The sequence below is a fragment of the Oryctolagus cuniculus genome, chromosome 11, assembly GCF_051225735.1.
Source record: "Oryctolagus cuniculus isolate XC-2025 breed Fujian yellow rabbit chromosome 11, ASM5122573v1, whole genome shotgun sequence".
Classification (NCBI taxonomy): Eukaryota; Metazoa; Chordata; class Mammalia; order Lagomorpha; family Leporidae; genus Oryctolagus; species Oryctolagus cuniculus.
Window position 1 is genome coordinate 80877101 of NC_142877.1, and position 15358 is coordinate 80892458.

A 15358-nucleotide genomic window follows, 5' to 3' on the forward strand; every position below is an offset into this window, starting at 1 on the left:
GACCTAAGGTTATTTTATTTTTCTTTGCACGAAGCAATTATTTTTAAGCTTAGGAAGCCTATAGTAAAATTCCTGTAATTCATACTTTATCATATTGCTATATTTTTGCCAACATTTAATTTGCAAAAGAACGAATTTTTGGAGGATTATGTCCATTATATGATAATTTAATTTTTTTTTAATTTATAGAAGGGGAACCCATTTACTGTATTTTATCTCTATGGATTTCACAGCTTAATGAGATTTCCCACCTATCCTTCCTCCCTCCTTCCCTTGCTCCCACTCTGCTTCCTCTTTCCTGTTTTTCTTTTAATTTTTATATTGACGTACTTTCAGTTTACTTTATAAGCACAAAGTTAACCCTCAACTAAAGAAAGAATTCAACAAATAGTCAATAGAAAAACCACCATTCCTCAAGGGTATAGACAAGGGCTATAAAAATAATTAAATCTCAAAACATCAATTTCAGTCATATACAATTTTTGTGCTTTGTATATTAGATACCACAGGTCAGGGAAAATATATGATATTTGTCTTTTTGCCAGATATTTGCCAGATTGCACTAAGCATGATGGTCTCCAGTTGCATCCATTTTTTTGTGAAAGATAGGATTTCAACCTTTTTTATGACTGAATAGTATTCCATCATGCATATATACCACAATTTCTTTATCCAGTCATATAAGAATTTTGACATTGACTCCTGGAATGCCCAGGACATTTTAGGGACTTTACCACCGTTACTTCTAGTTTTTTTTTTTATTATTATTTTTCTTCATCTTCTGTCTTGGTGGCACCTCACTTACACTTAACCCCATTATATAACTGACATTTTGGAATACATAGAACTCCCTGTGTCACCTCAGTGTCTTACTGTGTCTCCTTGGTGTGTCGTCTTAGGTATTTAGTGAACAGCTACAGGTCTCCAGTACTGACATGTGCCCTTTAATTACATTACCTCATTTACTTACCAATGGCAAACTTGACTCCAGAATTTGGGTTTAAATAATTTATAAAAAAAACACTTCGTTGCTTAATAAGTTCTAGCTTTTTCTGGTCTTAACAGTGCAGCAAAGGATACACAAGCCTTAATAATGCACAGTGCAGGTGAAGTAGAGGAAATAGTTTGAATGTGGCTGAAGATCTGTCCAATAGGGGCAGGCATGTGGCTCAGTAGTTAGGACATTACTCGGGACAATTGGAACCCCTTTCAGAGTACCTATCTTGAAGTCCTGGCTCTGCACACACTAAGAAGCAGAAGATGATGGCTCAAATACTTGGGTCCCTGACATCCGTGTGTGAGACCCAGATTCAGTTCTTGGCTCCAAGCTTTGGTTGGGCACTGTCCTGGCTATTGTGGCCAGTTGGGGAATAAACCAGCACATGGAAGATATGTCCTGTCTCTCTGTCTCTCCATCTCTCTGCCTTTCAAATAAAATGAAATTCATTGAATCAAACACTAAAAAAGAAAAGTTCATGTGAAATGGAATTATAGATTTATTTTAAGTAGAAAGAGTTATCCAACAAATCAAAGTGACATCTGGAGGTCTGAGATGCAAGTGGGAGTGACATTCAGGAATCTAATGCAGTGTACAGTAACCTTTTCATGATGGTGATGTAGCGTCCAATTAGGCCATTACTGTCAGCTGTAAGAATCAGATGGGCAAGTGGCCAGTACTGTTTGATTTATTAAGCTAGTGTTGACTGAGTGCCTATTATGTGAAGGTGAGATACAACAGTGATTTTCAGCTCTCTTGGATTTTTATACTATTGTTTGACAATAAGAAAAAGATAAGCTAATTAAATATATATTATGTTGAAGAATGGTAATTGTTAAGTGGAAAGACTGTAGGAAGAAGAGAACCAGTATGTGTAGCATTCAAGGAAGACATCATTGATAAGGTGATAGTTCAGCAAAGAGCATAATGAAAGGGGAAACGAGATGGACTGTCACCAGGAGGAAGAACGTTTTGCTGATGAGACACCATTGAACACCTCAGGTTCCTCTTGCCTGGTGTCTCAATAGCATTGACTTAAGAACACTCTGATATCCATTAATATGTCTTTTAAATATCCATACAATGTATAACGGAAGCATTCCAATAGATAGAGGAACATTGTTTAATATTTATGCTATTTATTAGTTTAACTTTTAATAAAATAAGAAAATTAAGTATTTGATTAAAGCATTAGAACTGAGAAGATGTTCTGTGGAAATTAGAGATGTGTCTTCTTGGTAAACAGCATTCTTGTGATTGTCTTTCAATTAGGGTTGGAATGGAGGATGCCCAGGGGACCTAGTAGTAAGCATGTCCCTTTATTTCATTAATGGAAATACCGATTGAATACTATTGAATGCCTATAGTAATTAGTTGTTTGTTGAAATAAAATCTCTATTTTATATTTACATATGTAAGTAGGAGAGTTGGCCTGGTAATATGAAATGTATAAAGACCTCAGACATTAAATGCGTGTCACACGAAGTGAAACTGCAGCAAAAAATAAAAAATAAAAACACATAGGAGTGTGCTGAAAAATTAGCTTCAAATAGCACTTTTCTGTGAAAGTAGCATTTTCCTCTGGAGTCAGTTGTAAATAGGAAAATCTATTTTAGCAATTATTTAGTTAACATTTCACAATTCCTAATCACAAAAAGCAAGAGAAAAACAAAAAGACCTTGAATCACTAATACATTTGCTTTCCAGAAGGTCTGCTTCTGAGTGTGAGGGGGTCAGAGCTCTAACCATTCTACCAAATAATTGAAATTGACGCTGTTGAGTTATTGAGCATAAAAGTCTAACAACTAAAAGCCCTGTCCAGATAATCATTTTAGGCTTAGTGTGGGTGGCAATCTAGGGTAATCTGCCAACATGTTAATTAGCTTTTTTTACTTTACACCTTGTAAAATTTGTGTTTTATTATTGCTCAGTTATGAGTTTTGACATATGCTTCAAGTCATGTAAAACACCTCATCTTCACCACCACAATCTTCCCTCACCCTTAACCACTGGCAGTTATTTGTCTTATAACTATATAGTTTTTACTTTTCTAAAATGTCAGACAAACAGAGTCATTCAGAATGTAGCCTTTGAATCTGGCTTCTTTTATTTATCATGACATATTTGAAATCCATTTGTGTTATAGCATGCTTTGTGATTCTTTATTTTTAACTGTTAAGGGAAAAAAGAATGCTAGGGTGAATACCTTTCTAAATAAAATTTTTTTCACAAATTTATTTATTTAGGGAGCATTGTAGAAATGGTATTACTAGATCAAATGTTCAAAGAGTTTTAAGGCTTCTGATGCATATTGCCAAATAACCTCAAAATACTACACCAATGTACAAGTCCACATTACCACTATTATTGAATACATGTACCTCATATCAATGTTGGCAGCATCAAGTAACACTGCAATAATTAAGTAATCTCTACCAGTTTGATGAGGGAAATAGTAGTTTATCAATACACCCATCTTTTTGTTGTAGGTAAGTGACTATACTCTTGATCCAGAGAGATTTGGATCAAAACTCAATATTAACTGTGTGTGAGAATTTGGTGAGTTATTTAACTTCTGGGTGCCTCAACCTCCTTATCTATACTTTGAAGATAATAGTAATACCAGTCTTACTGAGTTTCCTTGGAAACTAATTAACTATAGAAAATGCCCAGAATAGTATCTGTCACCCATAATGACTCTGTTCAAGTTATTTATTAGCTAACAGTTATAATCGCAAATGAACTAAACTCTTCATTTGGTTTGGGGATATTTCAAAATTTCGCTTGTTCCTTTTCCATTTAAATTCTTTGTCCAATTGTCCATGAACATATAGTATTACTTGTTCTGGTTGGTTTGAGCTTTAGAGAGTAAGAATTTTAAGGAGTTTCCGTTGTATTTTAGCAAACCACTTCTGCGTCTTTGCACTCTTAGGTCACATTTCCAACATGCGGAAAGCAATGCTTTAATTATGACCTTCTTTGTTGCTCTATGACTTGAGAATTTTTCCTTGTCTAGAAAACAGAAATATATATATATATATTTCCCTAGTTTTCTTTTTCTCCTCATTCTGAAGTAATTTGAAATGTGGTATAAATTTTAATTTTTTTTATAAAACGGGGTTTGCAAAAATACTTAAATAATCTTGTTAGTTTTCATTTGGTTCTTCTGCTTGCATTATATGTAGTATTAATTCTTTTATTAAACTTTGTCCTGGACTTAAGTACTAAACAATAATGTCAGAGAGGGGAAAATGTCCTTTTGTTAGGTATGAGTCAGTGAGTTTCATCCAGTTGATATGTTAGCCTGTTCTAGTATGTCAGGATGAACCATCCGGCTTCAAAAGAGGAGGTAAGACTGTCTTCATTCAGACTTGACACAACCAAGTATGCATGAAAAAAAGATTTGATGAAACTATAATTTGTGCGTTCATTAGGTTCATTGCTTATAAAACCAAGATATAAAATTGAATAGTAGTTTTTAAAATATTTATTTATGTATTTATTTATTTAAAATGCAGAGTTACAGAGAGAGACTGGGAGATAGAAAAAGAGAAAAAAAAGATCTGCCATTCACTGGTTCACTCCCCAAATGGCCATAATGGCAGGGGCTGCATTAGGCCTAAACTGGGAGCCCGGAACATTTGGGTCTCCCATGTGAGTGGCAAGGGCCTGAACTCTTCAGCCATCTGCCACTACTTTCCCCGAGACCTCAGGAGGGAGCTGGATTGGAAGTGGAGCATCCAGAACGCAAACCGCCACTCATATAGGGTGCCAGTGTTGCAGGTAGCAGCTTAACCTGCTGCACCACAGCGACAGCCTCAATTGCATTTTATATATTAGCAACAAATGTTTGAAATATAAAAACTTAATTCAACTATTTACAGCTATATCAAAACCATGAAATATCTAGGAATTTTAAAATATGTCTTATATTCCCAGGAATTGAAAGTTATTGCTAAAAAAAATTTTTAAATGGTAAAAATATATAACAAGCTGGCACCGCAGCTCAATATGCTAATCCTCCACATAGCGGCGCCGGCACACGGGGTTCTAGTCCTGGTCGGGACGCCGGATTCTTTCCCGGTTGCCCCTCTTCCAGGCCAGCTCTCTGCTGTGGCCAGGGAAGGCAGTGGAGGATGGCCCAAGTGCTTGGGCCCTGCACCCCATGGGAGACCAGGAGAAGCACCTGGCTCCTGCCTTCGGATCCGTGCGGTGCGCCAGCCACAGCGCGCCAGGCGTGGTGGCCATTGGAGGGTGAACCAACGGCAAAGGAAGACCTTTCTCTCTGTCTCTCTCTCTCTCACTATCCACTCTGCCTGTCAAAATATATATATATATATAACAGATACTTCTGGTTTGTAGGTTGAGAGATTTAATATTATTGATATCAATTTCCCAAATTAATCTCTAGGTTCAATAAAATGCCAATGAAAAAAACAAGTATGCATTCCATAAAAAAATGGCATACTGATTTTAGAGTTGAAATGGAAATGCCAAGGGCTAAAACAGTGAAAGCTATTTTTATAAAGGAGAACAAATCTGGTAGACTTACATTATCCAATTTTAGGACATACAGTAAAGCTACAGTGTAAAGATAGTGAGTTATTGACAATAATGATGCACATATAAATCAGTGGAACAGAGTAGAGAGTCTGGAAATAGGCCCACACACAGCCAGTGTTGTGGAGTACTGTGTAAAGCTGCAACTTGCAATGCCCGCATCACGTTTCAAAATACCAATTTGAGTCCCAGCTGTCAGCATCCTCTTCAGCTTCTTGCTAACATACCTTGGAAGACAGTGGAATGGCTCAAGTGCTTGGGGCCCTGCCACTCATTTGGGAAAACAAGATATAGTTCCTGGCTCTTGGCATTGGCCTGGACTAGCCGTGGCTAATGTGGCCATTTGGGAAGTAAACCAGCAGTTGAAAAGTTGAGATGGAAGATCTCTCTCTCTCTCTCTCTCTCTCTCTCTCTCTCTCTCTCTCCCTCTCTCCCTCTCTCTCTCCTCTCTTCTCTCTTTCTGTCTTTCAAATGAATAAATGAATCTGTTAAAAAAAAAAGAGGCCTATATATATGTGTGTAATCAATTGGTTTTTGATAAAAAATACCTATGCAATTAAATGCAAAAGATGTTGAAGAAAACATATTTACGTTCATTTAAAAAAACTTGACTTATGCCTTACATTGTATGAATCAATTAAAAAATTTTTCATATGCCAAAATGTAAAAATGTTGATACAAAATTCTAGTAGAAAACAGAAAAAAATATTTACAACTTTGACTTATGAAATAATTTCTTAATAGAAGAAACATGATGAACTATTTCTTCAGTTTATCAAAATTATAATTTTCTGCCTCTTAAAAAGATGCTATTAGAAAAATTAAAGGCCAGTCAGTAGCCTGAGAGAAAATACCTAAATACATATATCTGAAAAGAATTTGTATCTAGAAGACAACCCAATAAAAATGTAGTCAAAAGATTTGAACATGCATATCAAACAAAAATATCCAAATTACTAACAAAATACTAGCAAAGATATGTTCAATATCTTTAGTCATCAGAAAAATGCAAATTAAAATGCTAATTAGAAACCACAAGATTGTGTCATATTAAAAGAGTGGAGTAGGTATTTGTTGCAGAGGTTAAACTTATACTTGGAACACCCACATCCCATATTAGAGTGCCTAGATTCTAGTCCTAACTGCATTTCGAATTCTAGCTTCCTATGCATCAGCATACCCTGGGAAGCCCAGGTGATGGTTCAAGTACTTAGGGCTTGCCACCCACATAGGAGATTGGGATTGAATTCCTGGCCCAGCTCTGGATTTTACAGTCATTTTTCCAGTAAACCAGCAGATAAGAAAGCTCTTTCTATCCTTCTATCTCTCTTTTTGCTTATCAAATAAATAAATCAGTAATCATTAAAAAATAAAAGACTGCTAATACCAAATATTGACACAATCCATTAAGCCACTAGAAATGTCATTCTTTGTAGTGAGAATTCAAAACTATATATTCACTTTGAGAGAGAGTTTGCAGTTTCATTCTCCTCCCATATGACCCACTAATTACACTGCTTGGTTCCGATGTTTACCCATGAAAAATGAAAACATGTCCATGCAAAGACTGGTATGTGAATGCTGTTAGCAGCTTTATTCATAGTACTTCAAAAGAGAAGCAATGCACTGTGTAAATGCAAGCTTTATGGATAAGACACGCATATTTATAATTTAAGCAGCTGTCATAGGTTGTTGAGGAAGAATTTAAGAGTGATTGATCTGTAGTTTGGCACAGATATAAGAACTTCCCTTCATAAACAATAGCCAAGAACTCTTAGCACATCTTAATGAAATTAAAAAATGAAAGGATAGAGAAAATATTTTGATGAGATTTGAGACCTATTACTCAGAGCTCATTATGCTAATATTTTCATAAAAACTATTTTCTGTGAAGTTTTTTTAACTTAATGAAATGTGCAATAATAAATAGGATTAACTGCATCCCATCTAGGGATAATTCTGGTATTTGCAAAATCAAAGATGAAAGTCAAAGTTGTGTAACTTGAAGATTAGGAAAATAATGCTATCATTAATCAAGTGTTCCTTCAAGTTTGCTTATCAAAGAAATATGCTGAACAATTTTTTTCTCAAAATTTGCATTTATTATTGGATTATTCCTAATTAAATTAACTGGATACAAGCAATATTTTTAAAGTAAAACTACATCATTCACTTAACAGATAGCATGCTATATGCTAGGGCTATAAAAGTTAAGAAACCCAAGTGGTCCTTTATTCCAAGTAATTCAGATTATGAACAAGAAAATAAGCACAAAAGATGAGTGATTATAATAGGTAATAAATGTTGTAGTGATTAGCATGATGCTTCATCTTCTGATCACTCCTGAAGAATCCTTATAATGAAACAATCCTTCAGCTCTCCAAAGAAGTAATATTGGCTCTTTACAGCCATGGATTTCACACTCACCTCTGTTACAGCACTTGACTTTTATTGGGTTAACTTCTGTCAAAATTGTTGTCCTTCCACTAGACTCTATGTTTGTGATGTAGAGGAGCTATATTTTATTTACCACTTAGTGAGGAACCATTAGAATTTATAGAATGAATGTTAAATATTGGCAATGGAGATGTGGGACTAAATGATAACTATGTTACCTACTAAAACTAAGAAATATTTTAAAGGATTGATGACAACTTGACTGATAATAGAGCTCAGTGACAGTGAGAGGCAGTAATAGTGATATCTTTTTAAAAAATTTTTATTTAAAGTATATAAATTTCATGTATTTCATATATACAGATTTAGGAACATTATGATGCTTCCCACCATACTTTCACCCTTTTTCCTCCGCTTTCTCCTATTCCCACTGTTAATTTTTACAAAGATTTATTTTCAGTTTATTTATACTCATAAGATTAGCTCTATAGTAAGAATTCAACAAGTAGTGTGAAGAAAAAAAACATGATTCCTCAACAGTAGAGACAAGGTCTGTAAACAATAATAAATCTCAAAATGTCAATTTCACTCCAATCCATTACATTTATTGTACTCTACTAGTTACCTCAGATCAGGGAAAACATATGGTATCTCTTTTTTGGGACTGGCTTATTTAACTAAGTATAATGGTTTCCAGTTTTATCCATTTCGTTGCAAAAGACAGGATTTCCTTTTCTTTTTTTATGGCTGAGTAGTAAAGAGTTATCTGTACCCCCATGTTTATTGTAGCTAAATTCACAATAGCTAAGACATGGAATCTACCCAGATGTCCATCAACTGATGACTAGATGAAGAAATTATGGCATATATACATGATGGGAAGAGTGATATCTTAAGGCAGAATAATTGACAGATCATGTCACCAAATACTAGAAATAATTTTTGAAGAGTGATTAAGTAACCTAAATAAAGTGAATTTTAGTAGCTGACAGAACATTCTTGAAAACCTGTCCACAAAAAAGCAATAAATGCTGATCTTATAGTCATAATATGGGTGTGCATTTGAATGTCAGAATATTGGAGGTAATATTGAGTTGAAGAAAGACTTGCAATTTTCAAGGAAGGATGTGTTAAATGAGTTAAAGATCAAGTCCAGATTACTGAGGAATTCAAAGAATCCCAAGTGACTCTGAAGACTCAGTAAAGCTTGGAAGAACCTATAGGTCTCATCATTCGCCTTTTAAGAAAGAGGTGGAAAGAGGATGGGAAGCAGGAAAGAATCATGTCAATTAAGTTTTGAGAACAACACTCTCTTGACATGTTATTTGGCCTATCTCTATCCTCAGCTGTAAAATAAGAGTAACAATGCCTATCTCAGAGTTGTTTGGAAAATTAGAGAATACTTATACTAAAGTACTTAGACAAGTAGGACACTTAGTAAGAACTCTGTTCATGAATGTTCTTGACAATCTTCAAGGTAACTTCAGTACAGTGTTAGAGGAAGTCTGTGAATTCCAGGTAAAGAAGAGATAAATGAATATCATGCTCTGGAATTTAAAAGAATCACTTTCACATAAAATAGAATTTCTAAGTAGCTGGGAGGAATTACCTGAGATTCATTAGGCTGAAACTAGAAGCATTCCATCATTGTAATTGACTTTCCTGTCATTTTCCAAAATGTATCTATGGTTTGGATATGGTTTGAATATGTTCCGTAAGGATTTTTGTGTTGGAAAATTGTCCTCCATGTGGTGCTATTGAGGTGGTAGAATCTTTAAGAGCTGGAACCGGTTAAGGTGGTTAGGTCACTGGAGGCCTGATGTTTGGAGGAAATTAAGATAGTTCTTATAGAACTTCAGTTAGTTTCTAAGATAGTAAATTATAATAAAAGAGCAAGCCTGAACCTCCTTTCTCTCTGGCCCTGTGATCTCTCCCTCTTGCACACAATCTTACCATAATGTCATTTCCTTGTTATGATATAGCCATAAGCTTCACTCAAGTTCAGTAGATACTCGTACTATGGTCTTGAATCTTCAGAACTGTGAGAAAAATCAGCCTTATTTCTTTATAAAGTACCCAGTCACAGGTATTTCATTATAGCAACAGAAAATGGATTCAGGAGATGTGGATGGATAAACCATACATTTTAATTAACTAACATAGACTCAGGCATGGTAGACTACCAGGGAGGAAAGGAGAACTAGAAGAGTTAGTCCATACTGAAGCTGTCCTTTGACTCCAGCATTTTTGATTTCAGCAAACATTTGTTAAAGGGTCAATGGAATAGAAAACGTGATGTTTACTGAAAATGAAGAATAAGAAACAGGAATGAAAGTGAGCATAAATCATAGGAAACTGCTGATTTCAGAGTCCTGAAAATATAGAAGACTTTATCCAAAAAGGAAGATTTCAGATATTTAGAGCTTAGAAGTAAAGCAATTTAAGGAAATGGCAAAATGCAAAGCATTAAAAAGTGGCTCATGTAAATGACTCATTGGCTACCCATACAAACCTATGAGGTGGAAAGATCAGATAGCACACATAAGTTTGCATACTGGTTATACATTTCTAAAACGGGTCACATCCAAGACTTTAAACTAATGAAGATATTATTCTTTCTGTTATACTAAAATAAATTTGCAATTTTTTCTTTATGTATATTGTATTCTTTGATAGTAAGTTTTAATTTTTCTATTAAGAAATTGAAATTTTTGGTTTATTTTATAACCTTTCATTTATATAATTTAACCACAATGACACTGTATTCATTTGAAACTTGAAATTGTTTTGAAACAGTAAATAAATGGTTGCTAGATTCCAGTAGTAATTGTTGTATTTAGCTTTGTACCTATTTATGCTAGGAGTTTTATTGGTACAAAATATTTATATATATCTTTTTTGACGTAGAAAGTGTCATCTTAAAAATGCTCTTTAGAAATCAGCTTTTGTTTAGTTTCACTCTTTGAATGCAATATGTTATGCTAGATGTTTCTTTAAAAATCATGTAAATATGAGAGATTACCTCAGTAATTGCCTTTCTATTACTGTGAATCAAATGTGAGTCTTGAATTCAACTTTTAAATCTTAGGCATTTTTATAAATAACAGCAATTCAAAGAAAGATAACTGTATAGTTTAATACTCAGGAGACTTACACACTAATGGTCCTCTTGGAGCTATTTTTTAGATTTATAACTCAGTATATTAAATCCAGTCTAGATTTGTGCACATGGTATTATGGTGAGGCAGAAGAGAATTACCTAACAAAAAAGGGATTTCTAGAAGATGGGGAACCAGAACTGAGTCAAATAGTTAAGTGTGATTTAGTCATATAGGCAGAGAAGAAGTTCATTCAACAACAGAGGCTGACAACATTATGATGGTAATTGCAACCACCTGCAGTTCCAAGTTGAAAAGTAAAGTGTAAGACAGGGGTTGCAGAATTGAAGCCAGAGGTAGGTCCCAACATTCTAGGAATTCCTGCTTCTTTTGAGTGTTAAAAGTAGGCTTTATTTTCTAGAGATTATTCAAGTTCATTGTCAGACTAAGCAGCTAATATAGAGATTTCCCATATTCCTCCTTCCTCAGCATATGTACTGTCACCTTACCACCACTTCAAAATCCCACACCAGAGTGGTTCATTTTTACAATCCATGAATCTTAGTAGGCACATCTTTTTTATATATATTTTTTTTAATTTATTTGACAGAGTTACACAGTGAAAGAGAGAGAGAGAAAGGTCCTCCTTCCGTTGGTTCACCCCCCAAATGGCCACTACGGCCAGAGTTATGCCTATCCGAAGCCAGGAGCCAGGTGCTTCCTCCTGGTCTCCCATGCAGGTGCAGGGGCCCAAGCACTTGGGCCATCCTCCACTGTATAGGCACATCCTTATCATCCAAAGTTCACATTAATATTCACTCTTGCTGTTTGTTCTTTGGGTTTGGACAAATACATATTGACATTTACCCTCCATTCTAGTATCATACAGAATACTCTCACTGAACTGAAATCCTCTGTGCTCCGCCTGCTCATCTATAACTTTCCCCAGAACCCCTACTAGACACTGATTATTTTACTGCCTCCATAGTTTTTCCTCCTCCAGAATGTTCTACAGCTGGAATCATACAGTATGTATCCTTTTCACATTGGTTTCTGTCATGTAGTACTGTGTATTTGAGTTACCTCTGTGTCTATTCATGTCTTGTTAGCTCATTATTTTTAGTGATGAATAATATTCCATTCTCTGGGTAAGACACCAATTATTTATTCGTTCACCAAATAAAGGGCATCTTAGTTGCTTCCATGTTTTGACAGATGTGAATCAAGCTATTATAAATCATCCATGAGCAGATTTTTGTGTAGGCTTAAGTTTTTAACTCATTTGAAATACCAGAGTGAAATTACTGGATCATATGGCAAGAATATATTTAGTTTTATAAGAAACTGCCAAACTGTTCTTCCAAAGTATAATACAATTTAGCATTCCCACAAGCAATAAATGAGAATTATTGTTCTGCATATCATTATCAGCATTTGGTATTGTTAATGTTTTGGATTTTGGCCATTCTAATAGGCATGTAGGGTATCTTACTGTCTTAATTTGCAATTCCCTAGTATATTATGCTAAGCATCTTTCCATGTATGTTTTCACTACCTGTTTATCTTCTTTATTCATGCATCTATTAAATATTTGGCCCATTTTCTAACCAAATTGTTCATGTTTTTATTGTACTTTTAGAGATCTTTGTGTATCTTGGATAGTATTCCTTTATTAGTACATCTTTTGCAAATATTTTCTTCTAGTCTAGTTTTTCTTCTCATTCTTTTCATATATATCTTTTTAAGGAGTCTGGGCTGTGGGTCAGACTAGTTGCTGTCAAAGTGGATATATTTATGTTTTTATAACTTGTATGCATTTATTCTTGTGAGAAGATAATGTTATATAACAATTAGAAGTGTACATGTAAAGGGGAAATATAAAGGACCTATTAAAGAAGCCGTTAAGCTGAACTGATTGTGGTTCTTAGTTGCAAAGTGCAGAATCTACTTAAGTAGATTCTTTGCAGGCTCTTATCCACGCATTACTACCCAAGTTACACTCCCTGCCCTGGGTACAGCTGACACTTGGAGATGGAGACTAGATAGCTGCCATTGCTAATCAAGAGGATTCAAACAACTGTTACCTTGCTGGCCAGAAGATTAGTTTTCTAACTTGTGACTCCACTGGTGTAAATGCCAGATAAGTCCCGTGTTGTATGCAGTGGTTCTCTGTAAGAGAGGCTGGGAATGTGAATGTTTTCTATTCTGTGATGGTATGGTTAAGCTCTTCATGTCAGTATCCATTTGGATACTTTTCATGCATCAAATTTTAATAATTCATGATGCATGAAAAGTATCCAAATGGCACAATTGACTGATACTTGTTGTAGTGGTGTAAAATTCACTTCTTCATCACAACAGTTCTAACTCCTCATTTGGATGGGAAACATGGGATTTGTCCAAGTAATTAAAGGAATAGGCGTGGCCAGGACCCTGGGAAATGTGGAAGTGAAAGGCAAAACCTGCCCAACTGTGTCATTGCAGAATGTGGAAAACTGAAAGAATGAGGTGATTGGAAAGTATTCCCCAAAGACTCTGCTGATGCTGAGACACCCGATTTCCCTGAGGAAGCAGCTGCAGATTGAAGGATGTATTCAAATGTGTACTAGTAACAGAAGACTTAAAAAATAACTGTAATTTTTTTTTTCCAAATCTCAAAACTGGGAAATGGTCATTTAACAATATACAAAAGTTTTAAGAAATGTGGATCATTCAAATGCTGGTATCGAGAAAGCAGATAGATCCAGGCTGCGACCATAGCTTTAAGCCAAGTACTGAATATTGGCGCTTGTCAGCTACAGATGTCAAACTGGCAGGGAACAATCGACAGTTGTTTGGAAGCTCTGGAAATAGACCCACCGAATACCAAAGCACTGTATCACAGAGCTCAAGGACGGCAAGGATGTTCAAGGAATAAGATCAAGTTTTGACTAATTATTTTTTAAAGATTTACTTATTTATTTATTTGAAAGGCAGAGTTACAGAGCCAGAGGCAGAGAGGGAGAGAGGTCTTCCATCCACTGGTTCACTCCCCAGATGGCCACACAGGTGGAGCTGTGCCATCAGAAGCCAGGAGACAGGAGCTTCTTCCAAGTCTCCCATGTGAATACAGGGGCCCAAATGCTTGGGCTATCTTCTACTGCTTTCCCAGGCCATAGCAGAGAGCTGGATCAGAAGTAGAGCAGCCGGGACTTGAACTGGCGCCCACATGGGATGCCCACACTGCAGGCGGCGGGTTTACCCACTACGCCACAGTGCCGGCCCTTTGACTGATCTAAGAAAGCTCAGGAGATGGCACCAGAAGATAAAGCTCTCAAGTTAGAATTGCTGAAAGGCACGGAAAGACAAAGAGAAGACCCTATATGCAAAACTGTTAAATAAGGATTGGATTTTTCTTAAATAGTATATGTTGATTATACAAAGGCAATAAGAAAATGTAAGGGTTATTATCTATGTATGATACCTAATGTGTTCCTTTGACATTTAATTTCCTCATTTTTTATATTTAGGAATTTTTATATAGGTTAAAGCTTAATAAATAAAAGTGATATAAATAAAGTTCCTTTTTAAATTACTGTCTTCATTTTCACAAAGCATGGTGTGGAACCAATTTTTAAACTGCTAAAGCTATACCTTGATGAATAAAATAAACCAGTAAAAATTTATAAATTTTACTGATAGTAATCTGAAGTAATCTGAAGAAAATATATATGTAGGGAGAGTCACCCTTTATGTTGTTACCTTAAATTCAGGAAGACATTTGAAAATTTTCTTCTTGATAATTTCATTTTTAGTTCATATCGTATAGAATCTGAATAGATCACCATTATTTTGAACTTATGATATAGTTGATAAAGTATACCAGAGTAGGAAAATGTGAATTCACCATTTATTTATAGTTTGCTTGTACTTTCATTAACAATATTCTCTAACATGTGTAGTTTGTGCAGGAGTTTTTAAACCACAAGTCCCTTTTATGAGAATTAGGTTTTGTGCATATCTGTTTGTATCCAGTGTGCATGGATTTGTTTCCTAGAGTTCAGATAAGTGACACTTCATCACAGGAGACCGAGATCCAGCCAGTAAATGAGAGGACTGTGGTCTACCTGGTGTACCTCTTCACCCAGTGGCATTCCCAACTCTCCTTCAGATAACCCCTTAGCCTACATTATTTCTGCATCATCTGACACATTGACTAAGATGTCATGTTAGGCTGTGCGTGAATATTCTCACAGCACACTTTATTTTTTGATCAAAACCAACTAGATTCAGAATTTCAGATATTTCTTTGTACTCCAAGTATATT

At 35.3% G+C, this 15358-nt stretch overlaps 1 protein-coding gene and 1 pseudogene across 13 annotated transcripts in view; both read left to right on the forward strand.

Moving 5' to 3' along the window:
- The window catches only part of LOC138844250 (peptidyl-prolyl cis-trans isomerase D pseudogene), a 34883-nt pseudogene extending 20428 nt beyond the window's left edge, over nucleotides 1-14455 (forward strand).
- Nucleotides 1-15358, forward strand: part of NAV3 (neuron navigator 3) — a 966035-nt gene that overhangs the window by 847185 nt on the left and 103492 nt on the right. The gene's annotated exons all lie outside the window — the stretch shown is intronic.